The sequence below is a fragment of the Haliotis rubra genome, unplaced genomic scaffold (genome assembly GCF_003918875.1).
Source record: "Haliotis rubra isolate DU_JTF1 unplaced genomic scaffold, ASM391887v1 Scf110, whole genome shotgun sequence".
Classification (NCBI taxonomy): Eukaryota; Metazoa; Mollusca; class Gastropoda; order Lepetellida; family Haliotidae; genus Haliotis; species Haliotis rubra.
In genome coordinates this window covers 46,223-52,565 of record NW_025765004.1, presented here as the reverse complement: position 1 = coordinate 52,565, position 6,343 = coordinate 46,223, and the positions used below count along the sequence as shown (strand labels likewise).

The 6,343-nt window shown below is 40.9% G+C and overlaps 1 long non-coding RNA gene across 1 annotated transcript; it reads left to right on the top strand.

Moving 5' to 3' along the window:
- Nucleotides 1-5,078: 5,078 nt before the first annotated feature.
- On the top strand, nt 5,079-5,684 carry LOC124285923. The gene is made up of 3 exons (XR_006900913.1): nt 5,079-5,170; nt 5,294-5,370; nt 5,582-5,684. It is a non-coding gene; the product is annotated as an uncharacterized LOC124285923 (long non-coding RNA).
- Nucleotides 5,685-6,343: the final 659 nt, after the last annotated feature.

The window sequence follows — 6,343 nt, the reverse complement described above, 5'->3', positions numbered from 1 at the left end:
ACAGGAGGAAATTGAGACTCATTTCAAAGCCGAAGCGTGGAGCAGGAAACACATATCCTGACAAGCGGACATTGATTCGAGGAAATTGTTTAAATGTTGGTCAGTGAATCATTATGTTTTACAAACTAAAAATCGTATGCATCAGAGAGAGAGGTCGACTGGTCCTAGCAGTCACCATTAGCTCAGGTGTTCTTGGCCCCCACACATCCCAAACAACAAATGGGACTTCTCCCAGGGAGCATTACCCAGTCGAACCCACCAATAATATTCAGGAGCATATGAAGACTCCCCAACACTGCAGCCTTCTGCATTACCCAGAGTGTCAGAAGGGCTGTGCTCCCGGTGGAGAACCGGGCACTCTCCTGATGTGCGCCATGAGATCACCACGTTCCAAACCAAGGGCACCAGAGAACAATGGAGAGTCGACAGTGTACTTGTTTTGCAAAGCGAGAAATTTAAAAAGCAAAGTCCGCATTTTTATCAGGTTTGTAGGTTAGGATGTCCGAAGCTGTATATGGGCCTATTCCGAAGAATGTTGTGATTGCCATTTTCCATGGCGACATATTATTATTACGTATTAAAGATTAAACTGTTTTGGGTGATCCTGGAATATTTATTATGTTAGGCTCCTCATCAGCCGAGGACCTTTGCCTCATTACATACAGCCCCGACAGTCAAGGACTCGCGACTTGGTAGAACCATCTATGAACGTTTCAGAGATTGTGTACTCCCCAGCACTGCAACCTTCTGAGTTCAGAGTGTCAGTAGGACTGGCAGCTAACCGAGGTACTCTCCTAATGTCAGTCAAAAGATTGGGAGGTACCAAACCTAAGGCACCAGTAAAATGGGGAGTCGTACAACTTGGTAACGGAGATGCAAGAGTGACATTTCGTAAGCGAGGTTCGTATATTTGCCATGTTTTCTCGGAATCTTTCAAGCCCAATTGTGTCAAAAGAGACGGATAATGCATCGAAATGAATAATTCCCTTAGCTTGTATAAAAAGACAAGGTCAGGTGTGTTGGCATGGCTACGTCCGAAGCTGTATACCGGCGTATTCCAAAGAATCCTATAATTGTCATTTTCCCATGACGCCCTCGACATATTCTGGGTCATACCATGGATGTACAAACACCACAGCATGGCGAAAACAGTAATACAACGCTTACGATACTGTGTTTGTACCAAAATTGAGCATCCAGAGTTGTACAGTATCGTTCATTGAATGTATTTTCTTCTTCTTTCTCCCATTATTGAACGAGATACTATAGTCTGTGTTCTCGGTAGTTCTGTATGAATGTCAGACTCTATCTAAGAGGTACGGGAAGTTGAAAGAAAACTTGAAGATTGTCCTTTCTGACCCAATGAAAAGGTTCCAAATATTGGCTTTCACCTTTATCTTTAAAGATGTGTTTCATGACTACAAATCTTGCACATTAACGGTATCCTGATCAATATTCGTTATATACAATCATGTGAATTAGTCAGCCACATGTAGGTTTACGTATGATGAATAAGTGTACTGTAATTTATTTATGTTCAGCATCCATAACGTATTTTAGTACGTTATGAGGATTAAGTCACAGGGGCTTGTAACGCTAAAAACTGCCATCAAGGTATATACTGTCACTGACGGGGTCTTAGTACTATATAAAAGAAAATGGGATGTAACGAGGTGAACACACCAGGTTCGTTTCAGGGCGAATTCAACAATACTCACTGTATTTATCCCTTTAAAGTTGCACACATTTCAAGCCAATACATTTACCTATAAAATAAGACATACAGCACTAAAATCGAAGCAGTACTTTGGGAGCTAGGGTCTTCGGAAGCTCGAAAAATCGTGATTACTATGAAAAACATTGGCAGAGGGGTACATAAAGTACGTGGTCCAGACTACCATTTTTGTGGACGCCTCGGTGGCTGAGTTGGTCAGATCGCAGACTGTGTCCCTAATGGGACTCAACCCAAACAGGTACTAGAATCTGTACTTTACTAAGAAAGTGTAATCCTAAATAACTTGTATATGTAATTTTTGTTCCACTGTTCATGGAAAAACGGTATTGTTGTCCGATATGTTTAGGAGAACCTAAAAAACCTGGTTGCCCACATTCCGTAAACAAGCTACGCGGATTTACGAAGAGCACGCCGGTTTTTACGCACATGCTATCAAAGACCTCAACAATGGATTGAAGTTAGTTCTTCAATGTATGTTCAAAGAATGTTACATGAACCATGTCTTCTGACTGACTCTTGCTGGTGATTGTATTCCTATGGATGCTTGTGTTGAATATTATTTTTCAGATGTATTGGAATTCTATTGCTCCAGATATTGATGTGTTGTGAACACAATTAAACAAATGAAGTACAACTTTGAACTTATCACCTGTCTAGTGGTGTCGTGCCCTTTCAAAACAGAAGGGTCACGTGTCTACAGTGATACCAACAGTTCATTAACAATAGGAAACTTAAGCTCAGAAATAATATTACTTGAATAATTAGCGTACATATCATCTTAGATTAGGGATTCTGTTTATCAGATACAAATGAACAAATATATTAGAGGGACAACATAAAAAATAACGAAGAAATGTGTATGTAGGGTATACAAATTAATTACTACCCCAAGCAATAGTGACTTTTATCTATACTCAAATAACTTAGTTAAGTACCCCCTGACATATCTCACGATTGAATGATCCCCGATCTTAACCCTTTGGAGCATATCTGGGACATGATTGGTCGTCATTGTGCAACAAAGGATGTACAGAACCTGGCCCAATTTGGAAGCTGCTTTTACACGAGGAATGGTGTAGACTGTCCTTCAGAGGATCAGGATACTGACAGAAGGAGTATGGAGAGAGTGCTGGCTGTCATACAGTCACATGGAAGTTACACTCGATATTGACCTTGAATCGTGTAAGACACGCAAAATGACATTTGAATGTTTACATTCACCAATATATTCACCATTAAACATTCCAGGGCATACTTGTATAGACATGGTTTGGTATGAAAATCAGTGTTTTATAAAATGAGCAATTATCATAATAAAATCAACATAGATTCCAATCATTTGTCCTTTTATTAGTCAAAGGATCATACGGGTCAGAAAAACTAATGTTTTTGCATCGTGGTCACCACGAGAAGTTTATGTACGTGTTAAAAACCTGTCATTGCACAAGTTACAGGGGTGTTTAATCAAGTTCTTTGTGTAGACATTAATTAGCATGCTAATATTATCAACTTTATCCAATATATGAGACCTCAAAACAAATATGTAACTATCCTTCAACTCCTGCTTGGACTATACCAACCTAGCGGTATATATTTTATAATCATGCCATGGAAAGGTTTCAAAGTCATTACAAAATCATACGCCGTGTGGGCTTCCATGTGAGAGGGTATTATTTAATTGGGGATAGGATGGAAACATGTACACACACGGGCGGTGAGACTGTCACAAGCCGGGTCAGGCCTGATTATTTACCGACTGTTGGACGAGAAAATGGCATACACTCACTCACTTGGCACATTAACTGAAAAGGCTGTGTTGTTAGACAATTTCAGTATTTAAATAATTAGACAATATGATGAGAATGACAAGTTTACAGTGCTGAATGGTGTCAGATTGTAAAGAACAGTTATGATGAAAATGAAAAGTGTTTCACTGCGTCTTCGTTGCAACTGGTATTCAACAATTATGTAGCTAGGTATATCTGTGAAAAGTCTGAATCTAGGAAAATATACACTTCTACAAAAACAATGTCTCTGATTTAGGCTATTGAACTTCTGTGAGTGGGTATTTGGAATACGTTTTCTAGGTTTATGACAAGACTAGTACAGTTATAACGGTCATCGTAGCTTATATGGAATTTTGTTTACCATGTATGATAGTTCTCCATACAATTAAATGGGTCCATAAAGTTCCTCGTTTGAAGCATCGTATCACCAGTGTTAAGCATACCAGTATGATCCAGTATGAAAAAAAACCCCGAAACTGTCTTTTAACGACCGTGGACAGTGTCCTTATGGACAGAGCAATTAGATCCTGATCGCGGGTATGTCTCGTATACATGAAAGCTACTGATTGCTGGGTTGACAGAGATAAGGGGTCTAAAGTAGATAAGGCGAAATGTGTCTACTTCCTCTAATCCTCGACACAGTTAACATTCTTTAGTCTGAGTAGCGTGCAACCTCTGAGCCACCCCCCTCCAAACGTCAAGTTATATAAAACAGTTAATATACTGAACAAAACAAGAAACTCCACACTTGGAGAAATGAATCGTGGATAGCACAAGGTGGTTATTATGGGCGAATACCATAATGGCCAGGTCTTACCTGACACATCCTCTCATTTCAACTGCAACATACTCATTTATGAAAACGCGACAATGCACTTATCACATGACCACAAGTTCGTGAGCCTAACTACCAACACGTGGCTGACTATTTTACACTTGCCATGACATGAAGTAGAAGGCGGACAATTCACAAACCCGAGAACATGTGCACCAATTAGGTACGACATCTGATCGCCCCGGACAGTGCATCCTTCTGTTGGGCCGATTCGGACATACATAATCCGTAATGAACGTCTAAACTGGGCACATTGACGTTATGGAGGGCCATCGAGGGCGATGACCTGACCTTAATGCTCATCGAAGACGACTTCGTGCTTTGAGACTTCAACCCCAGAATGTTCAAGAGCTATACGCCATGTTGGTAGAGCAATGGCGCGGGTTGCCTAATGCTGTGTTTACGGGTGTCAATGAGACAACGTTGCCTTGACGTTGTGAATGCGAGAGGGGAGGAAGTTCCAAATGAAGATGACTTGTCCTTGTGAAATAAAAAAGTGACCCATTCTTGCTACTGTTGACTATGGAGGGCGCACCATGCGCACCTTAATGCCTAACGTTGTTTTAGTGTACACTCATTACGTCCAAAAACTATATTTATCCACTAGCAACACACTTTGTTCTATACGTTTAAGACATAAAGTAACACTTGTAAAGTTTCTTTTTTTGTTTAGTACATATTTCACTCTGAAATTACTTTAGGAGCAGATCCGTATTTACAGGAATAAGCAAGTGAAACCGTGTCAGCCTTTTTCCGTAGAGAGTCAGACGAGTACACTGCTCTTGAAATACAGCGTGTAATTCGAGTATGCCTGTAAGTATAATCACATTTGTTAATATTCCATGTACCTCATCCATATGTAGTAAATGAAGTATCCACCACCCGTGTTAAAGCTATTTTGTTGGTTACTGGTAAAACACATATGTTGCATTTTAGAATATCCAGAATGGAAACACGGCCTTACCTGCAACTGCCTCTGTTATGTCTGATAGTTCTGGTCAGTGGAAGGACAGGTACGTTGGTTGCCAGGTAATATGACGACTTCACAATCCCATCGTGTTAAAATATATTTACTCGTATAAAATATATATTATTTCACATACGCCTTTAGTTAGGGTATATGATTGACTTTTTGATATTATTTTGTCATGGAAAGCATAGCTTTTCACATTTGTCACTTTTCATAAAAAATCTAGTACATTTGAAGTTCTGTGTGTTTTTCAGGCTCACCAATCCCTAAGCCCCCGTGCCTACGTTCTCGATGCAAAGGGGACATTTGTGTCAAGGATATATGCTCCCTGGGGTGCAAAGATGGGTATTATGGCCGGAGCTGTGGGTATAGATGTAGCAGAGGATGCGTCAGCAACAGATGTTCCGACTCTAGATTCGGTACAGGAAACTGTACTGATGGCTGTATCTCAGGATACTGGGGAAGTACATGCAGTTTCGAATGCCCTATTGATTGTCTACGGTGTTTAGATAATACATGCACAAAATGTACAGCGTTTCTTTACGGACCATCTTGTGGTTCCAACTGCAGAGAAACATGTCCCACTGAAGGATGCCATATGGATGGTACTTGCAGAGATGATCAGCAATCAGTTGCCTGCGCTAATGGAAACTTTGGGCCGAAATGCCAGTTTGGCTGCAACGAGAACTGTGCCTTTCGTGCTTGTAATCGTTCCTCTGGTGTCTGTCTGCACGGGTGTGAAAAAGGCCACTTTGGATCAAGATGTGAATTCCGATGTACCACTAACTGTAAAGGAGCACTGTGTGATGCCCAAGGCAGGTGTCTAGCTGGCTGTACATCGGGCTACTATGGGCAAGACTGTGATGAGCAGTGCAGTGACGAATGTCGTCAACGTGTATGTGATCTGAAAACAGGTTACTGTATCAACGGCTGCAACGATGGACACTACGGCTTTCTCTGCAACAGGTCGTGTAGGGATTGTTCTGTCTGTAACCGGGAGAACGGACTATGCCTCG